Raw genomic sequence first — 23,526 nt, 5'->3', positions numbered from 1 at the left:
AGGCACACAAGGGGGGTGAATAAGTACAACCTTCACAGATTTTGTCAATAGATGATGCTAAAAACAAATAATAAAATACATTACGAGTAATGTTATAAAGGTTTTTTGAGATATTTCATGTGCAGAAAAGGCTTTTAATAGAATTGTGAAACTGTAAAAATACATAATGAAGTACACATGAGCAAACTTTTATGTGAGATTCCCAGGGGTGTAGTTTGAGTGGAGAAAAGGAGAAGGCGCAACACATGATGGTAATTTTATAATACTTGGAGTGTTTGTCAAATGCAAATGACCCCCTTAAAAATACTAACTGGCATAAAAGTATGCACTTTGGAATGATAGCACATAGGTTAATGGCTGACATGCACAGAAATAGAGCTTGGGCGGAGATAATAAAATGCTTTAATTTATGTACATTTTAAATAAATATTGGTGTAAACAATAGTCACCTGCTTGATTTTATAAAATAAGCTACACGTTAGGCACCTTAAATGGCACTTTACTTAGGTGCCCCCTTATAAAAATCACTTTCCATGGAGGTTGATTTTGATCACACATATGTAGCCACACATGTGCGAGAATTACCTCTTATAAAAAATTCTGTATTCAATCTTTTTTATTGAATTTTACAACAGAACATAACAAAACAAAACCAAAGAAAACACTGTATTTTACAGACATCATATGAGCTAGGTATCAGTACCATTATTGACAAAACTCTTAATGAGCATAAAAGAATGTGTGTCAGCAGGGGGAAAGCACAGGGACAAAGTTGGGTAGAGCACAGAGTTCAAAAGTATGCACAAGGAACAACCTTAGTCTACATGAGCATGTATATACCCCTGATTTCTGTAAAGGTCACCCAAATTTGGGCATGATCCTGAATTGTGCATGCAACTAAATTATTTAGGGTCCCTTTTACTACGCCACGTAGGCGCCTAAGTGTGCCCAACATGCGCCAATTTGGAACTACTGCCAGGCTCCCGTGTGGCCTGGGCAGAAATTTCATTTCTTACTTGTGCCCACTACATGCACCGGAAACTTTCTGGCACATGATGCTAACTGGGCGATAATCTGCATTGTACTGCCCAGTTAACACATGAGACCTTACTGCTAAGTCAATCGGTGGCGGTAAGGTCTCAGGCCAAAAAATGGACATGTGCCAATTTTCATTTTGCCGCACGTCCATTTTCGGCCAAAAAAAGGCCACATTTCCATTTTCAGCCAAAAATGAATCTGCACGCGTCCAATACATGCGTCTACACCAGCGCAGGCCACTTTCAGCGCACCTTAGTAAAAGGACCCCTTAATGAGTTATTAACACTCAATAATTGGTGCTAACAAATAATTATTGGTGTTAATTGGCACTGATTTTGAGTTGTGCATGCAACTGCCTATGTTCAACTCTATAAAGAACCACGTCTAAATTCTCTTGCATGCAACCCAAAAGGAGACCTGGCCATGGGAAGGGTATAGGTCAGTCATGAGCATTCCCAAAAGTTACACACAGTGTTATAGAATTGGAGGGATGCATGCCCAACTTGTGACCCAGAATTTACATCTGTTTTCAGCAGGAGTAATCCTGGTGCCGAATTTTAGTCACGGAAATCAATGCTACAAGCTATTCTATAAAGAGGGCTCATCCCGGAGGGTTCTTTTATTGAATAGTGTTGAGCACCAATTTTTCCTTGCACCCAAATTTAGGTACCATTTACTGAATCTAGCCCATAATGTCCACACCTTCAGTTTAGACCTGCTCTCAAGCATATTAGTAATGGTGCAAAAATCCAAGGCATATTCTCAGCCAGACACCCTTTTATTTCATAAAGTAAGTACCTACTTCTATAAAATAGAGCTTTAGTAGACCCCTCAGAAGGTTCTTACCTCTGTGACCTGTTATAAAATTATCCTCTGTGGGGGTAACTCTATAACAGCGTGCCTATACTTAGGTCCATAGAGGGTGTCTACTTAGTGCCTATTGTAAAATGAAAAATAGATGTTAATATATCTTATCTGCATATATAAGTACCTATATTTTAAGCATAAGCACTTTTGCCAGCCATAGAGCTGGTGTCAGTGCTACATGTCAGAGATATGAGTGTAAAATATGGTATTTTAGTCTAATCTAATCTAATCTCATACTTGATATACCGCTAAATTCCTCAATGGGTCCAAAGAAGTGTACAATAAATCAAATCAAAATAAATCTTATATACTACTAAATTCCCCTAATTAGGGTTCAGTGCAATTTATATCATATACAATAAAATAATGAAATAATCATACTTGCAGAACATAATCAAATAAAAAAAACTAAATTGACTATCAGGCTCATTTTTGAAAGAGATGGACGTCCAAAAAGCGACATAAATCAGCACTTGGACATCCATCTCACAGAGACATCCAAATCGGTATACTAAAAATCCGATTTTGGATGTTTTTCTCTGTAGTCTGTCGCAAAGACGTCTCAATCTCAAGGGGGGTGTATTGGAGGTGTGGTCGAGGCGGGACTTGGGCGTTCCTAAGACTTGGACGTCTTTGAGCCATAATGGAAAAAGCAAAGACGTTCAGGACTAAAACTTGGACATTTTCACCCAGACCTGTTTTTATTACGAATAAGGCACAATAAGGTACCCGAAATGCTGGCCACTGGAGGGAATCGGGGATGCCCTCCCGTTACTTTCCCAGTGGTCACTAACCCCCTCCCACCCTCAAAAAACATGATTAAAAATATTACTTCCAGCCTCTATGCCAGCCTCAGATGTCATACTCAGGTCAATGACAGCGCATGCAGGTCCCTGGAGTAGTTTAGTAGTAGGTGCAGTGCACTTCAGACAGGTGGACCCAGGTCCACAACCCCCCTCCCTACCCGTTACATTTGTAGAGGAAACAGCGAGCCCTCCAAAACCCACCAGAAACCCTCTGTACCCACATATAGGTGCCCCCTTTACCTGTAAGGGCTATGGTAGTGGTGTACAGTTGGGGGTAGTGGGGTTTGGGGGGGGGGTTGGGGGGGGTTGGGGGGCTAAACAGACAAGATAAGGGAGCTGTTTACCTGGGAGCAGTTTATGAAGCCACTGCAGTGCCCCCTAGGGTGCCCGATTGCTGTCCTGGCATGTCAGGGGGACCAGTGTACTAAAAATGCTGGCTCCTCCCACGTCCAAATGGCTTGAATTTGGATGTTTTAGACTTGGACATTTTTGGTTTTGAAAATTGCTGAAAATCAAAGCCTTCCAAATCCCAAAACGTCCAAGGTATTTTTGAACACAAAGAGGGATGTCCATCTTTTTTCAAAAATGACCTTTTCCCTACCTCCGAATTTGGATGTTCTACAAAGATGTCCAAATTCCAACTTAGACGTTTCTTTCAAAAATGCCCCTCTATATGACATTTAAAACTAAGCATTATTGGAATAAAGTTTTCAGATTTTTATGGAATGAACCATAAAAAACTTCCTGCCTTAGATCTAATGGCAATGAATTCCAATAATGGGTAACTTGACATGAATAAGAACGTTCATGATTACGTTTCAAAGTGATGAGAGGTTTGACAGTTGGATATGTAAGAAAGTTACTATTCTTAATCCTAGATGTCCTAGAATTAGTGGAGTGATGCAGCAAATCATATAAATAAACAGAGCCCAAACCAACTTAGGGCCCTGTTTACTAAGGTGCACTAGCATTTTTAGTGCATACTAAAAATTAGCACGCTAACCTTGTAGACACCCATAAGAATATTATGGGCATTTACGCGGTCAGCACACATTAATGCTTAGTGCACACTAAAAACGATAACTCACCTCTAGCATTTAGCGCATGCTAATCATTAGCACATGCTAAAAATGTTAGTGCGCCCTTAGCATTGCTTAACATGGCCCTTAAAGACCACACATATTAACTTATAAATAATTCTGGCCCTAAATGGCAGCCAATTCAAATCGATGAACAATGGCATCACTCTATCATAATTCCGATGTCCAAAAATCAACATGGCAGCAGTACTCTGCAGCAGCTATAATCATTCCAGTTGCTTCCAAGGTAAACCTATATAAACTGAATTACAATAATCCAGCCGCGGCAATGTTTATGCCAGTAGCAACAAAGCAAAATGTTTTCTATAAAAATAGGAATGCCTTAATTTTAAACGTATTCTTTTTGCTACTTTATTAATTTGTGGTACAAAGGAAAAAGTGGTGTCAAAAATCATTCCCAAATCCTAGATGTATTCACCACAGGAAATAATTGGGGTGAATAGTCTCATGGACACTATCCAAAGCATTGCTGAAACACAAGCTCTTTGTTTTGTCAGCATTTAATTTTAACATATTTGCAGTTGTCCATGATCTTACACAAGTAATACATGCAGCAACAGCCTAAGTATATTCAGCATTATCTAATGTTGGGAGCCAAACAAAGATATAATTTGTATATGAACATAATTAAGCCCCTGGAACCAAGGTTAACTTATTCAAACAGTATATAACAATATTAAAAAGAATAGAGGACAGAGGTGAATCCTGAGGTACCCCATATTCCAGTATCAAGGGGTCTGACTCATCACTATTTTAAAACTGAGTAGCTCTGATTGATCAAGAATTCCCTAAATCAGATGTAAACTGTACTAGTTAATCCCATATCTGCTAGTGGGTCAAGAAGGACCGTATGGTCCACTGTGTCAAAAGCCTCAGACATATTGAACTGTAATAAGATAGATTGAAAGCCCTGGCTCAGGGACATCCTGATTTTAGCTAATAATACAGTAATTAAAGATTCTGTACTATGATTGATCTTAAATCTAAATTGGGAATCATGTAGCCCAGTGAGATAACTGGGATCCAACAACAGCTTCCACTATCTTAGCAAATAATGGAATACTAGCAACCGGTCTACAACTTGAGGGTACAGTCCTAGCCAATTCTTTGGATTTCAATAAAGGAGTAAGTACAATTTGCCCTAATTCTTTTGGTAAGAAGCCCTCTTTAGAGTAAGATTAATCAGGGTGGACCACCAAAGCAGAATACAAGAAGACGCATGACCTGACAAATAAGAAGGGCAAAGGTCTAACACACTATGATTCTGAGAAAACTTTCTCATCAGAAATGATATTTTATTTTTTACAAGTCACAGGTTCAAAAGCATTCCAGCATTGATCTACACATATACCCCTAACCAAGTTTTCCTTAAATATACTCTCATTAGATATAACAGGAAGTTGCTTCAAATCCTCTCTAATTTTTGGAACTTCTTAAGAAAAACAGTCTGTCAATGATTAAGCACTTTAGATGTACTTTAGATGACAATGGATTTGACTCTATCACCTTAGCATAATACTCCCGTTTTGCTGTTGAAACCTTCTGCCTGATATTCAGCGCTATTTAACCCACCAGAACAGTTGCTGACTGGTTAAATAGCGCTTAACTGGCTATCCACTTAATACTCCCAGTTAGCAGCTAGCTATCCACCAATATTTTAACTGACTTTAGCAGCCGTATTTGGCTGTATCAAACAGTGGAATATCTTTGGCCGGTTTGAGGATAACCGGCTAAATCTGAACATCGATTTAGCTGCTTATTTTCAAACCGGCCAACAATAAATCAGATATTCAGTGCCGGTCACTGGAAACAGCCCAGCATTCAATATCTGGGCTTGGCACCGGCCATGGGAGTTAGCTGGTCTAACTCTCACGGTCTGAATATTGTCCCCCATAGATTTATATTGTTTTGATCTCAACGTTCCATAAACCTTTAATATTTTCATCCTTAGTTTTTTTTTTATTACATTTGTATCCCACACTTTCCCACTCATGGCAGGCTCAATGCGGCGGACAATGGAGGGTTAAGTGACTTGCCCAGAGTCATAAGGAGCTGCCTGTGCCTGAAGTGGGAATCAAACTCAGTTCCTCAGTTCCCCAGGACCAAAGTCCACCACCCTAACCACTAGGCCACTCCTCCGCCATGACCTCAGAAGCCAGCAACACTCAGCTTTCTGCTTTAAAAAAAGTATCATCATAAGTTACATGTATGAATGTGAGTCCTAGAAAGCAACAGAGCAATCAATCCTTGGACTGATTCTAAGGCAGTGTCAGTCTATACTGTTGGTGTGTCAGCAGAAGGAAGCTCTCACCTGAGAAGAAATGCCGCCTGTATTGCTTTTATAAAAGAGGCACTTCTAAGACTTTCAACATGAGTATAGTAATATTATAAAATTAAGTGCCAAGAACATGATAAAAAGTGTGTTGATATTATTAAAATAAATTTACTTTGAAATTATTTTTCAAGTACACTACAGTATCATATACAAGAAACCAAACCTAGCCCACTTCAATGGGAAGAAAACGTTAACAATGTTGAAGTAATAATAAAGGAAATTAGGAAAAAAATAATTCCACAATTAGGGGCCCTTTTATCAAGCATCGGTAGAGCTACCACGCTTGACAAAACAGCTCTAACACTGAGCATGCTCATGTGCCCAGCGATAGTTTCCGTGCTAGAGTATAATTTTTATTTTCTAGCATGGAGACGGGGAGTAGGTGTTCCCAGCGGTAATCAGGCAACACAGGCACATTGCTGCACGCTGCCTGATTATCGCTGGGTTTTTGCATGAGCCCTTAACACCTACTAAATAGGTGGCAGTAAGGGCTCAGGCAGTAAATGGCCATGCACTAATTTTGATATTAGCACATGGCCATTAGCAACTCAAAAAATGTCTTTTCCCTACCACAGTAAAATGTGGCTTTGCATGCAGCAATCCCACTTGCCAATGCTACCACTGGCCACTTTCTAACGCTGCTTGGTAAAAGAGCCCCTTAACTTGACAACAGGTGAAAAAAAATTCTCACCCATTTAAAATCCACTACAACCTATTAACCAGCTTTCTTTTCGAAAAGTAATCTTTCAATCTGTGCTGGATCATAAAAGGAAAAAATATAACATCTGTACACTTTATCAAACACTTACATGGGAATTTCAGAAAGAACCCCCCCCCCCCCCCCCCCCGCAAATGTTCAAACTTTTTATCTTTTTTTTTAAATTTGTGTTGCTACATTAGAAGAAGATTGATCTACTAAATGACTTCCTTCTTAACTGGGTGACTTTTCCAACATCCTGAAATGCTTATAACTTTTTACCACAAAGCAACAAATTTTTTTTTTTTTTTCAAATAAGATCTTAACACTGCTACTTTATCTCACTCTAGGGAAAAAGTAACCAGAAGTGTGGATCATAATGGTATATCATCTTGTGTGGCTTCCAAGAAATCTGTCAAATTAAAAGATACCAGAGTTGATATGATGTCACATGCCCCTTTCTCCTCATTTTCCGTTATTACATAAAGGGAAGTAAAAGCAATTAGAAATACTAATACTATCTGGATCAGATAATAGCAATCCTTCCTTGAAATATTTCCTCAGTAACACTTCTGGTGCCAACAAATAACATACCAGAAAATTCAGAAATCTTAACTCTAAGACGATTCTCCAAAAATCTCGAGATGTTTATGAAGAACTAACCTGTCCTTTATCCCAGTAATTTGGGCTGCTCGTAGAGATTCAAGACTCTAAAGATCCAAAGTTTGTCTTGAGTTTAGATAGTCTAGAATCAATATATCCAATCTTAAGGTTAATTTGCTGAGAAAATTCACAAAGCTGTAAGACTGAGCCCTTTAGCATATCCTCAGTCCCCCAGATTGCTTACTACCAAGGATGGGCAGCCAAAAATCTTTGTTTCATGTCTTTTCCCGTGTCATTTTGGGGATGTTCTTTTTAATTGCTTTCGTATAGCCATCACAGGAGCAAATTCATTGGGTGTGTACTTTTTTGAAAGGAAGTGCACTATGTACAAAGAGGGCAAACTCCTTCTGAAAGAGTGCACATTATTGTGCATATACCATAGCTTACATATGCACAATAATTCAAGCATGTGCAATGGGTGCCCTGTTTGCAAATTGTGTGGACTCACTTGAAAGACTTTGTAGTATTATCAGCCATTGATAAACCACAAATGTTTGTGCTTTTCTGCTCATTTTCATTTGATAACGACATGCAACAACATGGTATAAGTTGACATTTCCCTTATCATTGTAAACAAATACCAATCCTAACTTGCCACATATGAAGAAAAGAGATCTCTGAAGTTGGAGGGATCTTGATGCACCACAGCGACTCCTGACACTGGAGCCAACACAGACTTAGGCATAGCTATTAAATTTCGAGCAGTCATGGAGAACTCTTTGGGCAGCACCAGGCTAAAACAATCACAGACCTCTATGAGAGAACAGCCATGTAGTGAAACCTACTACTACTACTACTTAACATTTCTAGAGCGCTACTAGGGTTACTCAGCGCTGTACAGTTTAACAAAAAAGGACAGTCCCTGCTCAAAGGAGCTTACAATCCAATGGGCGAAATGTCAATAAGGTAATGCAAACATAAGCACCAAAACAAACAACAAATTAAACCTCCACCTAGGAGAAATGAAGAAAGTGGGAGGCAGCGAGGTAGGCCTATCCTTCACACTTATGAATGCCTCAGATGTGCAGCTCAGCAGATCAGTTCAGTGCCACCAAAACAATATAATAATAGCCTTACAAATTCCATGTTAGTCTAAGCAAGAACAAATTTTGATTTAGAGGCCCTTTTACTTAGCTGTGTTTAGGCACTAATATGCACCTAACACAGCTTAAAATGGAATACTGGGGACACACATCCATGGGAGCCCCTACTTCTGACACTTCTGCTAGGCAGTTCTTAACTTTTGCCTTATGTTTCCCCATTAATAATAAAGCAACCAACAGTTCACAAATCTTCAAAGGGAAGATTCTTCAAACTCCACCTTGCTCTGCTTGAACTCCAAAGGGGAGTGGCCAAAGAAGCAGACTTGCTCCTGCAATTCCAGCAGTTTTAAACTTCTGGCATTGGCCAACCCAGAGACATCAGTAAACCAACTACTGCATAAACTTGGGGAAAAACTCTAGGAGGTTCCACACAGTACCCGAATATCCAAATGTCCTCTATCTCCAAAACAGCTCCTCAGATAGGTTCAGATTTAAATTTCTGGCACTGGTTCCACCCAATGATGTCAGGAACCAGCTTGAGAAATACAGAAGTCCCCCATCCCCATTCTCCCCTCCTAAAGATATCCATGAACCTCTCCCCAATAACACACCATATTATAACACACCATATCCCTTTAGGCCCCCCTGGACCTACCATAAGTCATCCCTGGTGGTTTAGTGTAGACTGAGCAGGAGCGATTCCCAGTGGCTTCTGCCCATGCTAATATCAGGTTCAAAATGATGGGATGGCCCCTAGTGGTAACCTCACAGTACTTGCTCAGGAAAACAGCGAAGATGACTCAAGGAATAAACAGACAATGCTTCAAAGGGTCTGAGAGTTTATTGAACAACAACCAAGAATCAACACAGCTAGAACCATTTTTCAGACAATGAGCTATTACTGTTATGAGCTGAGAAGTGATTGTGAGGAAGTGATTGTTTTTATGCATGGCGCACCCTGCTTAGATTTTTCATTGGCGATAGACATTGCTCTAAGTGGATGATACAGTCAAATCTCTTTGAGAATTTACAGACAACCCGAGGAGACAGTGAGGCAGGTCTCACTGGCTGAAACACAGCTGTGTCATTTTGGTTGTTGCACAATAATCTCTCAGAGCCATTTAAGCATTGTCTGTTTATTCTTTCAGTCATCATCACTGTTTTCCTGAGTGTTTCCTAGACTGAATGTTTCTTCTGTGTGTACATAAACCTCACAGTACTACCACTAGTGGTCAGACTGCCATATATAACTTGTTCCCTTAAACAGCAGCCTGATCTTTAGCTCTAGTACTGTGAGACTAATGCTAGAGGACATAGTCATCATTACAAATGTGGCACTGGCATGGGCAGGAGTGACTGGGGATCACTCACACTCAGCCTACCTTAGACCACCAGGGGTGACTTAGGGTAAGCCCGGGGGGGCTCTGGGAGGGTGGGGTTCTTCAGGGAGGTTCAGGAGCATCTTCAAGGGGGGGGGGGGGAAGATTTCTATCTTTCCCACTTCAGTCCATTTAAGTAATGTTCCCAGGAAGCAGAGTAATGAAGCTTCCAAGGATTATTGCAGATTATCCGGTACCACATGGGTCATTAATTTGCAGTTAGTGACTGCCATGGTACATCAAAATGCAGCAAAAGGCCATCTTTTACCATACCTTAGTAACTACCCTCCCCCTCTTTTGCTGGTGAGACTTACACATGTAAGTTTGTAAAAAGGGGCAGCTACACATGTGTGTATGTATGTATGTATGTATGTATGTAGCAACTGCCAGGTCTGTGCTATTTATTTTTTTAATTTGTATATTTATCAAATGGCTGATCCATTTGCTAGAAAATATATTCTTGAAGGTTTTTAAAGAAAGGCTTTGCATCGGGAAAGCCTTTTCTAAAACACCATTGGAACTGAGCATGCCCCGACCTGGACCTTTTAATTCCTGTCTCTATGTTTTATGTAAAAAAAGAGCTTCATAAGTGGAAATTTAAATTAAATTACATTAGAATAAGCAAGCTGGCTTTGTCATGTACCTCTAATTAAAAAATAATGTGCACCAAAGAGGAAATTAAACTAGTTAAAAAAATAAAGTCAGAAAGTAGATAATTCTTCTCAAATTAAAAGAAAGCTGTATTATCTGTGTACCATTCAGTGTATCAAGAAGCACATGCAGTAAGCATTTATTTGCATTCTTTATTTTGATTCAAAAATTTACTATCAGATTATTAACTTTGCAGCAGCAGCCTGGCTACCAGAGAAAGATTCTCACCATTGCTCACTAGAATCCAAGCTTTGCCCAACCATTACACAAGGCTAGGCGATGGACTAGGACAGCAGCTTCTTGGGAGCAGCGCTTACTTTAACCAGCATATTATAGGATTTTTGTGTGGCGATCATGATTATTGAGTTCAAGTATCACAATCTTAGGGAAGGGGGTATGTTAAGGGCCTGAAAGTTAATTTGCAGGTGTAAGGCTCAAGGTCTACCTAGGGTGCCCACCATCCTTGCATTTGCTCTTCTGATAACAGCTGAAGACGTACAACATTGTAGTGCTGATTTAGACATCACTTTTCCTTTAAAGTCTACAGATCCCTTTGAAATCACTGCAGATTTAAATGTCTAGAAGCTGTTTACATTTGGAGGGTAACTGTATAACAGAATGTCTACACGAGAAGTCCAAAAAGGTATCTATTTTAAGCCCGTTTTAGAAAGGCAATACAGGATCCCAGAATCAGGAACAGTAGTGTATAAATGTGAATATACACATTTACACCTGCTCTGAAGCACATATGAATGCGATCATGTATCCTATAGGGGTCATTTAATAATGCTTTATCAATTACAACAAAGCGCTTGCCTCAGGGGTAACAAATAGTATTCTAAAAAACATATAAATATATCATACATATGTGTCATAATATAAAAACATTTCATATGTAAAAAAACATAAACACTTACCACAGAGTGCACTGACTAGATAAGATTGCAACCAAGCGTGTGCTCTGTGAAATTGAAAAAAAGTTTCCACCAATCTTATCTAGTCAGTGTACTCTGCGGTAAGTGCTTATGTTTTTTATACCGAAGGTACCAAATTTTTCATGTTTTTTTTATTGGTTCATCTTTCTTGAAATTTGATGATACATCTTTTTATACTTTAGTCCACAGGTATACATAAATTTTGATTTTACATATATAGATGATGATATAGATATACAGCATGCTGTTCTTTGGATGGTATCATTACTTTTAAAAAATATGTCTGCTTTTAAATACAAAGTATATGTTTTATTTCAAGTATCTGTATTTTACTTTACATATATGTGTTTTAGTTTCAAGTTAAGCTGTATATTTTATTTCTATTTTGTATCCATTTTATCATCTGATTGATTAAATACGAAATGTTTTTATATTATGTCACATATGTATGATATATTTATATATTTTTTAGAATACTATTTGTGACCCCTGAGGCAGACTCCTTGTTGCGCTGAAACACGGGCTGTGTCGGGTCCTTTGTGCAGTTAATAAAGCGTTTCTCAGCACCATCTCCCGAGTTGGTTTGATCTGCGCTCAGCCTGTACTCCTGTTGTACTGTTTGGATTCATCGTAAAGGTTCCTTCTGTTCACTGTTCCTGATCTTGGAAAATATGCGACCCATGGGCATGATTATAGCCATGAAAGCTAGCAATCCTGCCAGGGACTGGAAACACTTTAACATGGCTTTCTTTGCTCCCAAGAAGGATCTGATTTCCCCTTTTACCCTTGACAGCTTGTTCTGTGGCAAACAGGACACCTGCTGTGTATCATCAAGCTCAATGCCCAGAAATGTAAGGCACGTCGCCAGGGTAACTGTTTTTTAGGGGTGAAAGGTATGCCGAAGTATGTCACCACAACCTGGAAGGCCTGAAGCACTGCAGCACATGCCATTCTGTCTTTCCCTACAAAGAGGAAGTCATCAAGGTAGTGAATTACACACTGGTAACCCACTACTTGCTCCACCACCCAATGCACAAATGTACTAAATAGTTTAAAGTATCTGCATGATATGGAGCAACCCATGGAGAGACATATGTCATAATAGTATGAATCACCCAGGCAAAAACCTAGTAGGCTGAAGGAGTCCGGGTGAACCGGCAGTAGCTGGAATGCCGACTACCTGCCTTTGCTATATGCGTTTGAGGACCTTTTCTGATTAATTGAATAGCTTGGTCTATGGAGGCATACTATACTGAGTAAAGAGATGGGTCAATGAAGTCATTAATGAAGTCCCTTCTGGATGAGACAGGTTATGGATTAGGTAAAATTTGCCCTGTTCTTGTTTGGGAATGATACCCGGGGGGAAATGATTAGGTCAAATATAGGGGGGGGGGGGGGGGGGGGGGACCGAAAGGGACCAGCTATCATGCCCAAACGCAGTTCTTTTCTTCTGCTATGTGAGCGTATAGTAGGAGTGACTTTTCATTGCATGGGTAGGGGAAGGTGCCTATCAGCAGGACCAGCATAAGGGATGAGAAAACCTTTGGAAAATCCTTCAATCAACGCTTGTGCACCATCCTTATCCAGGTATGATGCTAACTAGGGGAGCATTGCCTGTAATCTAAGTGGAGTTGGTGCCAGAGAACTCGGGTTGGTGGTATGTGTTTGCTGTGGGGTGCTTATCTTTGCCAGACCTGAATTAGGAGGCGGGGTGAGGGGCATCGCAAGTGGATTAGGCATGGCAGAACTTGCAAGGGTGCCAGGTACAGTGGGAGTTGTTATTCTGTCTGCAAATGCATTTAATGACCCCTGACTGTCCTGCTGACCGACCCCCCCTAGGTGCAGATGGAGACGACCCACTGAGGGAGGACGGAAACTGATCATGGCTAAATGGCCTCCCCACCATCATCTTATCCAGCCAAAGATCTACCACCCTGTGCCGCCATGAGATATACACGTTCTCCATCAAGCTCTTCCTGAATTTTATGTCATAATTAAGCCATGCCCATCCCCATACTTCATGTAAGCTCTAATAATGGTATCCAAGTATCTTATCAGGTATAGGCTCATTTCAGGCTCCTTCTCTACCACCACACTCATAAAAATGTGAAACGCGGACACCCAGTTATTTATGGATTTAAATACTTTTGGCTTTTTATCTCTATCATTACATCTGTGCTCGCCTAATCTCATTTCTCCTGTCTCTTCTTCCTGATCCCTTAGCAATAATGAGAAAATATCAATATATTCATGTTTCCATATTCTGTTTATTTACATTTAGTGGTATACCCCTTGCTAAGGCATTGACTCCACAAACAACATCCTCTCTGCCAGTTTTCAAGAGAGAGATTTGCATGCAGTGGAGGCAGTGCATGCAGATCCCTCACAAGAATATTCATTATGGATATCCTGAAAATTTGGCTGGGAACCCCCAGGATAGGTTTGGGAACCACTGAAGTAACCAAATAGTTCCAAGTCATAAGGGACAGCTAAGCCATTCCTGGACTTGCAGAAGTTCTGCTATTAGAGAAACTAAATCTAAATGTCCACAGATGTAGTGGGGTATAGCCAGGACTGGCTCAGTTTGCCCCTTTCAACATGGAATTATCCAATCAACTCACAATGGATATGATGTTACACTGCTACTACACAAGAAACGTTCATGATTTGGCAAACAGAAACGCCAATATACTGTGTTAATTGTTACTAGCACAATGTAAAATGAGATGATGTTTTAGGTAAAAATAAAAAAAAAGAACAGTCTTTAGAAGAATAAAAAGGATTTTGCTTTAGTCAACAAAATACAGTAATATCTCATTAAGCTGATTAGCATGCTGCTTAGAAACAGTACAAGGTGCTTTAACACATGATTATAATCATAAAAATTCTTTAGTTTGCAAGTAAGCATTAACAAGGTGTATTAAATTTTGAGGAGCCAGTGACTTGCAGCTTTGCAAACCTCTCAGATTAGGACTTAACTCTTAAGTGGCAAGACCTTGCTATAACTTTGAGAAAGACTTGTTAACATATTTCTCATTAACATTTATTTTAATTGATTTGTAATGTCCCAATAGTTACATTTAACACTTTTGTTAAGTCTCATCTCATGTATGAAGATCTCAGTCTTTCAACTGCAAGAACTTCTGACTTAAGTAAGTTTTGCTTGTTTCATGTGGTTTATAGAAACCCAAATAAAGCCAATTACATTCATGGAAAAGTGCAGCAGGAATACTCAGAAAGTATTTTCAAGAGTTTTAATACCTTTTAAATCTAATTAGTGCCTACTGTACTTATGTATTCTACAGAAAATTACAATACAATATATTTATTAATTGTGAGCGCTCAGCCCATAGTAATTGTTTTCAGAATCTGTTCCTTTTTACACCTCACTACTACTACAGAAGAAACCCAGTATCCATAGCGTTACACTGCGAAGTAGGTGGTTTCTATTGTTCTTTATCTTTAGCAATGAGTGTTAAAATTAAAAGGTGCCATAAGGGCTTATTTATTAAATAGTAGTGATGTAGTAGTGATGTATAACACATTAGATTCACAATGGATATATGTAAAAACAGCAGTAACACACATTAATGTGAGCTAACACATTCAAACTAATGATAAGTAGGAATGTGCATTCATTATGAAATGAAAAGAATGCAATCAGTTTTGTTTCACAATGAACTGAAAAACTCATCAATTTTTTTCTTTTTTTTTCAAATAGTGTGCATTATTTGCAAAAAACTCTCAATAAAAGTGAATCAAAGTGAAATGGAAAACAATTTTTTAAAAATTATGATGGAAATTAGAACTACTGAAACAACTTCTGAAATGAAAAGAAACAAAATGAAAAATGGCTGGTGTACACAATCCTAATGGAAATATGGACTTTTTCAATACGTATTCATATTTTTTACAATATTTATTTATTTATTGCTACAACTTAAATGAGCTGATTAATACTGGGGCACTTTTACTAAGATGTGTTAAGCAGCTAACATGTGGGTTTAGTGCTACTGTCTACTACACTACAAAGGGAGACTTGGCATTAAAAATCTCATATTAACTGCATAACACGGGTGTAGGTAGGTTCCTTCTTACCCAGTATTTCCCTCGCCCTTAATTTGTCTTGTCTGTCTGTATTATATTTTTAGATTGTAAGCTCTATTGAGAAGGGACTGTCTCTCTATGTCAGGTGTTCAGCGCTGCGTGCGGTAGTGCTATACAAATGTTAATAATAATAATAATAATAATCTGAGAATGACATGGGTGGGCAGAGGGGTGGTTGGCTGTCACAGCTATTTCATGGGTCAGTACCAGGTGCTAGCGCTCAAGACTGTTGACAACATGGCTGAATTTACTGCCACTCTGCACTAACCTTCTCCCCCAACCCCTGACACCCCACAGTGCAAAACTATTTATTTATTTATTGGGATATATTAACCACCATTACGAAGAGACTCATCCAACAAATTCCTCTCCCCATCACTTCCCAACACCCCAAAGGGCAGTGGATCTGCTCCCCCACCCCAACACCCCAAAATGTAGAGAATCCCTCTCTCTCTCCGACACTCCCAGACACCCCAATGTACAGCAGATCCACTTCCCCCACCGCTCAAAATATATTGGATCCCTCTCCCTGACACCCACAAGTGTATCAGATTCACCTCCCTGCCCATGATAACCTATGTGTATTGGATCCATTCCCCCTACCCCTGATACCCCAGAGCTCCAATCCCTCCCACCAACCCCCCCATTGTTGAAGCTCCTCTTGCCTATAAACCCTGTCCCCATCCATAACCTTTCCCCCCCTGAGAACAACCCCCCCATTAAAGTTGGACCTTCCCCTCCTGGGTTATATCAGTGGTCAGCACTGGTGGTTGAGTGGTCCCAGTTGGAATGATCCCCTTACGCTGCCACTTGGATTGACACTGTCCTCCAAAATATTGCCTCTGCTCCCTAGTGGTACTCTTGCTAGGAGGCATCCATCCATCCATATAAGGACCACTCAACCACTGGGGACCACTCAACACTAATGTTGACTAAAGGTATGACCTGGTTGGGGAGGGGCCACAGTTTGTTGAGGGGGTTACAATTTGGCAAGTGGGATTATGGATAGGGATGGGATTTAAAAGTGGGGATCTTCAATGGCAGGGACAGTGGGAGAAGATGGCAACACTTTGGGTTGGGGGTAGATCCAATGCACTTTGGGGTGTCAGGGAGTATTGTGGAGAGGGGTCTGATACACTTGAGGGTGTCAGGGAGTGTTGGGGAGAGGAATACAATACACTTTGGGGTGTGTGTTTGGATGCTTCACCATGGCAGCTCTGTCAATAGTGATTAATGTTTGCTGGGCTTGCACCAGTTACCTGTAGTGGTAGATAGTATGGGAGAAACTCTCCTATCTGCCACTACAGGTAATGCAGTACTGTGCAGTGTGGTAACACCCTTTCATTTGCACAAAATGCAGGGATGATTCAGGGTATGCTACGTGCATTTACTACAAAGACTGTGCAATTACCACATTATTTTTTTCGGTCCTCTCAAATGCGCCTTATTACTGTCCCCTCCTTTCATCAAATATACTTGGAAACTAATAGAACTTCTTGCTTCAGTGTAGTTAGTTGCCTCTACCCTCTGAACTAATCTTTCATTTTACCTTAAACTTGAATCATCCCTAGAGAAATTCAAGTCTCAGCTAAAAAAACATTATTTCTTTCTAACCTTTTTGGATGTCTCTCCTGATTGATTCTATAACTTCCTCCATTTCAGCAAACTTTATGATCTCGAATCACTGTGGAAAGTAGCCATTGTTTATCTCTGGGCAAATCATACTTTTATTCTTGTTTTTACCCTTCCCTCAGCCTTCCCTCTGTTGGACACTGTAATCTTTCCTTACCATGTTTTCCAATTGTGGCTGAGTCTTGCCTTATTCTTATCTTTCTGACATACTTTCGTCTTTTATGTTTTGTAATACATCCTGTTTTTAGGGAAATTCTTTTACTTAACTTTTCTCTAGTTTGATGTAATTTTTAAAAATAATTTTAATTTTTAATAACGATGCAATTTCCCATTGGTAATTATCCCCGGGATTCTATATAACCCTTTAGTGTCCAATGTTCCTGTAATAAGCCATATGGGAACAGATTGATGGGAAAATTGGACACTAAGTTTCCATATGGAAATCGAAGAGTATTCTATAACAATGTGCATAACTTAATTGGTTAACTAGCTAATCAGTGATGTTAACTGATGTTAACAAGCAATTATCAGCACTAATTGGCATTAAGATTTACGTGCACAACTCGCTAAGCGTGGTGCACCTAAATTCTATGTCCCATAGTTGAAAGGGTGTGTCCATGGGTGGGGCATGGGCATTTCTAAAATCTATGCATGTTGTTATAGAATACACCCGTCCTGTGTCTAATTTATTGTCAGGATTTACACCAAGTAAAGCATGATGTAAATGGCTGTGACTACATTTGGTTATGTGGAGAGGTGCTCGGAGTTATTCTATATACTATGTGGGAATTTAAGCCTATTCTATAAAATATAGGCGTACCATAGAGAATACGCCTTGGCGTATTTTTTTCCATGTGGAATTTTCAGGCCCCTTGTATAGAATCTAGCCCTTTATGGGGTTTCTTATGCTGTAAACCGCCTAAAACCTCCAGCTGGAATTTGCACAGTGAATAAGTTTCATATTAGATAAGATTAGATCTGATTCATGTACCTTTTTGATTGTATGTGCAGTGTTGTCTCCTTATTTTCTATCCAACTTCTGTTACTCTATTTTATCTCCAAGTTTATTAACATTTGATATACCATTTATTAACAACCTAAGCAGTTAATAATAATAAAAACAATAATCTTAAAAGAAAGGAACGCCATTTTAATCAGGAAATAAGGTAATCCAAATCTGCATACACCCTCTGCTGTCTATTAAGATGTTTTATTGCATATCGTGTTGACATTGTAAGTAACATACTATGTCATACTATACACTATTATTTGTATAGTTTTAGTGCTGTAATTTCTTACTGCTTACCGCCTTGGGTGAATTTCTTCATAAAGGTATTTAATAAATCCCAATAAATAACAAATAAAGTGTTGGTTCCTCTGTACTTGTGAACTCAGTTTCCTATTGACTTTGTTTACTTTTTTATAGTGATTGGCAGAATTTACGTCAAGCAGAATTGTATTGGAAGAATTTACATAGGCTCCTGTGTTCTGTTTCTCCCTGCCCTCCCCTATAGATTCTGCCATAGGCTCCCAGGAGCACAAGTGTGAGAATTCCAGTAAGCAATATGCAATTTGTGCTGTTCAAAGAAGCATTTATAATACGACCCCAAAACATGGGCCATGCTTCCTCTGATCCAAGGCTCCGACTCTTGTCGCCATCTGGGCCCACTACACTGCATTTCTGCTGTTAATTTTTCTTTGACTAGTGCTTTGAAATGGTGCTATGCTGTAACTTCAGAGCTGCAGGCTGAGAAACAGGGAAGCCAGGGTAGAACAGCTGCATTTACAGCCTCTTCTGGAGGCGGTAATGAGTGCAGCTGCACTATTGGTATTCCTGACAGAAGGGCCGCCGAGAGGGGGGAGGCAGGGGGGACAAAATTCCTTGGGCCCAGATCTCCAAGGGGGCCCTGCGCCGCAGTCCCCAGTCTCACCCACCTGCCCTTGGCTCCGTCGACTGTCCGCCACTGGGCCGGGCTCCCTGCATTCAAATCACAGTGCCTCACCTCTGTGTGAAAGTGCAGCAGTGGCACATCGCTCCCTGGTGTTCTTTTACATGGAGGTGAAGCGCTGTGATTTGAATGCAGGGGGTCCGGCCCGGTGGCGGATGGAGGGGGTTGTTGACAAGGCCGGGGGTGGGCGGGTGGAAACTGGGGACTGGGAGTGCGGTAGCGGCGGGGGCGGGCCACAGGCCTGGCCCCGTCTCTCAGCGTCCCTGCCTGACAGCTAGTGCACAGTAATCCATGTGCTAGCTGTCGCAGCCAGCCACTCCTCCTCCCACCCATGACCCACCCAGATCCCACCTTCTCCGATGTTGGAGCAGCTAATGTAGAGATTTTACCGCAGTGGCTGCCTTTTAACACAAAAGATAGTGCTGCAGGTCTGAACTACCATCTACCCCACAGTAAACCCCGCACTAGCTGCTTAACAGCTTAGTTAAAGGGCTCTCAAAATCACGAAAAAATATAACAAGACATTTTTATTAAGGGATGAAAGCTCCAAACAGATTTTCATTGATACTGTAAATACAGCAGAATGGCATTAATTCACAGGAATTATACTGAACTTCCATTAAAGGTTCCTTTCATTCTTTTAACCAGCACTAACAGAGGTTGCTATAAGCATTATACACTCCTGTTCAGGAGTATAGAACGGCAAACTACTGAACCTTTCCAGGGTCATTAAACAGCTGTAAACATTATTACAAAAATAAACCAAGGATTTCATGCTTACATTTTAGCCCAGAGCTTGGTTTGCTGAGCAAATGCTTTTTTATTTCATCTTATACAATCAACGTTAGTGACATTTGAGCCTCCAAACAAATTACATCACAAATATTACTGTGGTGGGTAGGATACCGAGCAGTTTATTTGCCAGATGATTAATAGATAAACAAGATGGCATTATAGTTGGCCTATTCTTTTTTGATGAATTCACAGACAAAAGCAAAAGACCGATCTAGAAATTGTTAAACATCCTTGAATGTATATTTATCTAGTTTAATGGTTTCCAAGAGTGAGTAATATAAATAGCAGGGCAATTTTATAAGGGGGCTTATACATTAACTGGTAAAATATGTGCCCACTTTGGTGGCTTGATTGGGGTCCTTTTAATAAGCTGTGGTATAAAGTGGCCTTAACATGCCCTTATGTGGGTTTTTACTGTGTGCTAAGGCCATTTTTACCACATCAGTAAAACAGCTGATTTTCTATTTCTCCTATTAATGGCCATGACCTAAAGTTGTACCTCACAAAAATCAACACACAAGATCTTATTCACTAGAGTACTTATAGATGCAACCTAAAATCAAAATAGTGAATCTGGTGAAACTTATAAGTACATAAGCATTGCCATACTGGGACAGACTGAAGGTCTATCAAGCCCAGCATCCCGTTTCCAACAGTGGCAAGATCAACATATAATGAATGTTCAAAAAAAGAAGGAGGAAAAGAAACTCATAAAACTGGTGCAAAGTCCCTGAATCGCTTAAACATTTTTTCTTAATCAATCAGGGCTGCAACCAGTTAAAAAGTAATCATTGGTCAGAAAAACCTCCTTTAAAATGTTCACAACCAATCAAAAAGTTTTCTTTGTAAACCCAAATCTTAACTATAATCTGTGTTATTTGTACTTAAGTAGCTCACTTAGCTTTCATTGCAAAAGCACTCTTCTATATAGCTGCCACTTTGAATGCAGCACTGCTCCACTTGAGCTATGGGGCTAGATGATGTCAGTCTCAATGGGGACCTGTTTCGCCAATGGCTTCTTCTGGACACCACATCATGCAATTGCTTCCAGGAAAAGTAGCAAGAGCAATTTCATGGTGTGGTCTTCAGAAGAGGCCATTGGCATGATTTATTATTTTCAGGGGGGGGGGGAATTAGGGGTATAAAGGTTAATTCAGTGAGGTGAGGTGGGGTGTAAGGCTGAAGATTCACCTAGGCACCCATAACCTTTGCACTGGTCCTAGCCTCCTACTTGTCCATGTCCTCCATTTCATTAGTATTAAAAAAGCTCTGTAGGTGTATGCCTCTCTTTATGAAACAGACTTATCAGACTCCTTAAAGGACATTTTAACTAGGCTTTCCCTTTCAAACCCAGCTTTCATGACCCACTAGCCATTCAGGTTTTCAGGATAACCAAAATGAAGATATATCAAATACATTCCTTATATTAGTGACCCAGTGCATGCAAATCTATCTCATACATTCATTGTGGATGTCATGAAAACCCGATGGACTATGGTAATGGGTCACGAGTACAGGTGTTAAGAAACCCTGCACCAGACCCTGTGAAGCCAACAAATGTTTGAACAGCAGAATGTGCCAAAAAATTCATTCTATGAGTAATATGCAGGTCCATTCTGTTACATAGGGATATGATCTTTTTTGGATTAGAGTATGACCCGGGACAGACTGAACAGTCTATCAATAGGGCGGTGCCCGAAGGCCGAGAGCATTATGGGGCCCACTCTCCCATAACCAGTAATAGCCAGTAATAAATGGGTTGATAGGGATCGATTTCCCTTATTGCCCTGGGCCCAGATCAATGTCAATCCACTCCTGGTATGATCTCCTTTAATTTTGAGCTCAAGGAGCCACTCAGCATCCCTTGATCCTTTGCTCTCCTTATCTCATTAATGATATACTACTTCCAGCCAAGTAGACACCTTCAATCTTATATACAGTGCATAATTTAAAACCTGCCACCATGTCCATGCTATTGAAAAGGAGTGATAGCAGTTGTAGAGATTGGATGAAACATGCTGCTATCCTAATAATTTGTTCTGTACTGGAAGAGGGAAGGTAGAACAAAGTTAAGGGTCTGGTACAGGTCTAAGTCTTAATCGGGTCGATTTTCAAAGTGATTTAACTAGCCAGAAATGGCTGCTGGCTGGTTAAATCACCTGTTTGGAGCTAATCACTAATTTTCAGTGGCACTTAACCTGTTAGCGCCAAACTGAGAATCAGTGCCATTCATACCAAGCCTTCTGTCTGTTTTTCCTGCCTATGTAGAATCAGGAAGTTGTGTCAGACAGACTGCTTCAATGACGGCATGAGCAATGCATTGTGAATCACTGCTCACTGCCAGCAACCTCTACAAGAAGAAGATAGCATTGAAAAGGCAGGGGCGTAGCCAGACAACAGATTTTGGATGGGCCTAGGCAAGAAGTGGGTGGGCACCAAGTGTTCTCACCACCAAATATCTAAGCTGGCAGGAAAACGCTTCTTTCCACCTTGGCAGTCTGCAGAAGGCATGTGCTGAAAACTGAGCATGCGCAGGTTTTGGTATCATTGAGAGTAGTGTTTCTGTTACCATTAAGTGGAAGTCTTCAGCTGGCGGAGCTTTGGATCCCCACCAGCTACCGCTAAATGTGTGCTACTGTTGGGTGGGCCTGAGCCCTAAGTGGGTGGGCCCTAGCCCACCCAGGCCCACCTGTGGCTACGCCACTGTGAAAAAGTATGGGGGTGGGGAAAGGGAGGAAGGGATGCCATCGTGTATTAGAGAAGGAGTAAAAGGGATAGAAGCCTGACCGCGGAGGGGGGGGGGGAGGAGGAAGACATGGGTGGTGACATCATTTCCTGGAACCAAAGAAGTGCCAGAATACCTTTCTGCTCCATTCTGGCACAAATTACTACTACTACTACTATTTAGCATTTCTATAGTGCTACAAGGCGTATGCAGCGCTGCACATACATACTACTACTACTACTACTATTTAGCATTTCTATAGCGCTACAAGGCATACGCAGCGCTGCACAAACATAGAAGAAAGACAGTCCCTGCTCAAAGAGCTTACAATACATAGAAGAAAGACAGTCCCTGCTCAAAGAGCTTACAATTATGCCCTGTACTGGAGTATAGTTTGGGCAGATCAGAGGCAGAGTTATGAAATGCACATGTGTTTTATAAAATATGAGGGTAATTTTGTAACTGGTCACCTATTATAAAGGTCAAGTAGATGCCTATTGATTCTGAGTCTGTTTTATAAAGACACACAGGTGCCTATGTGTTTTTATAAATACTAGTGCCAAGGTGGCAGAAATCATGCCTTGTGGATATTATAGCTGATCGGGGCATGTGTGCATGGGTATTTTATAAAAACACAGGTAAAGCACATGCAAATTTATGATAAGGTTGCCATCTCTCCCCAGGTCCACTGGACAAACTGATTCAGACTTGGATTTGCCCCCTGGAATGAAGACTTGTAGTTCTGCTAACCAGAATTTCAAGCAGGTATTCACTAAAGCAAAAGTAACTGAAATTAGCACAGGG

General features: G+C 40.3%; 1 protein-coding gene across 1 annotated transcript in view; it reads right to left on the bottom strand.

Annotated features, from left to right (window-relative positions):
• ZNF536 (zinc finger protein 536) overlaps positions 1–23,526 on the bottom strand; it is a 635,757-nt gene that overhangs the window by 479,323 nt on the left and 132,908 nt on the right. The gene's annotated exons all lie outside the window — the stretch shown is intronic.

The sequence above is a fragment of the Microcaecilia unicolor genome, chromosome 5 (genome assembly GCF_901765095.1).
Source record: "Microcaecilia unicolor chromosome 5, aMicUni1.1, whole genome shotgun sequence".
Lineage (NCBI taxonomy): Eukaryota > Metazoa > Chordata > Amphibia > Gymnophiona > Siphonopidae > Microcaecilia > Microcaecilia unicolor.
This window is presented reverse-complemented; position numbering and strand designations above follow the sequence as displayed.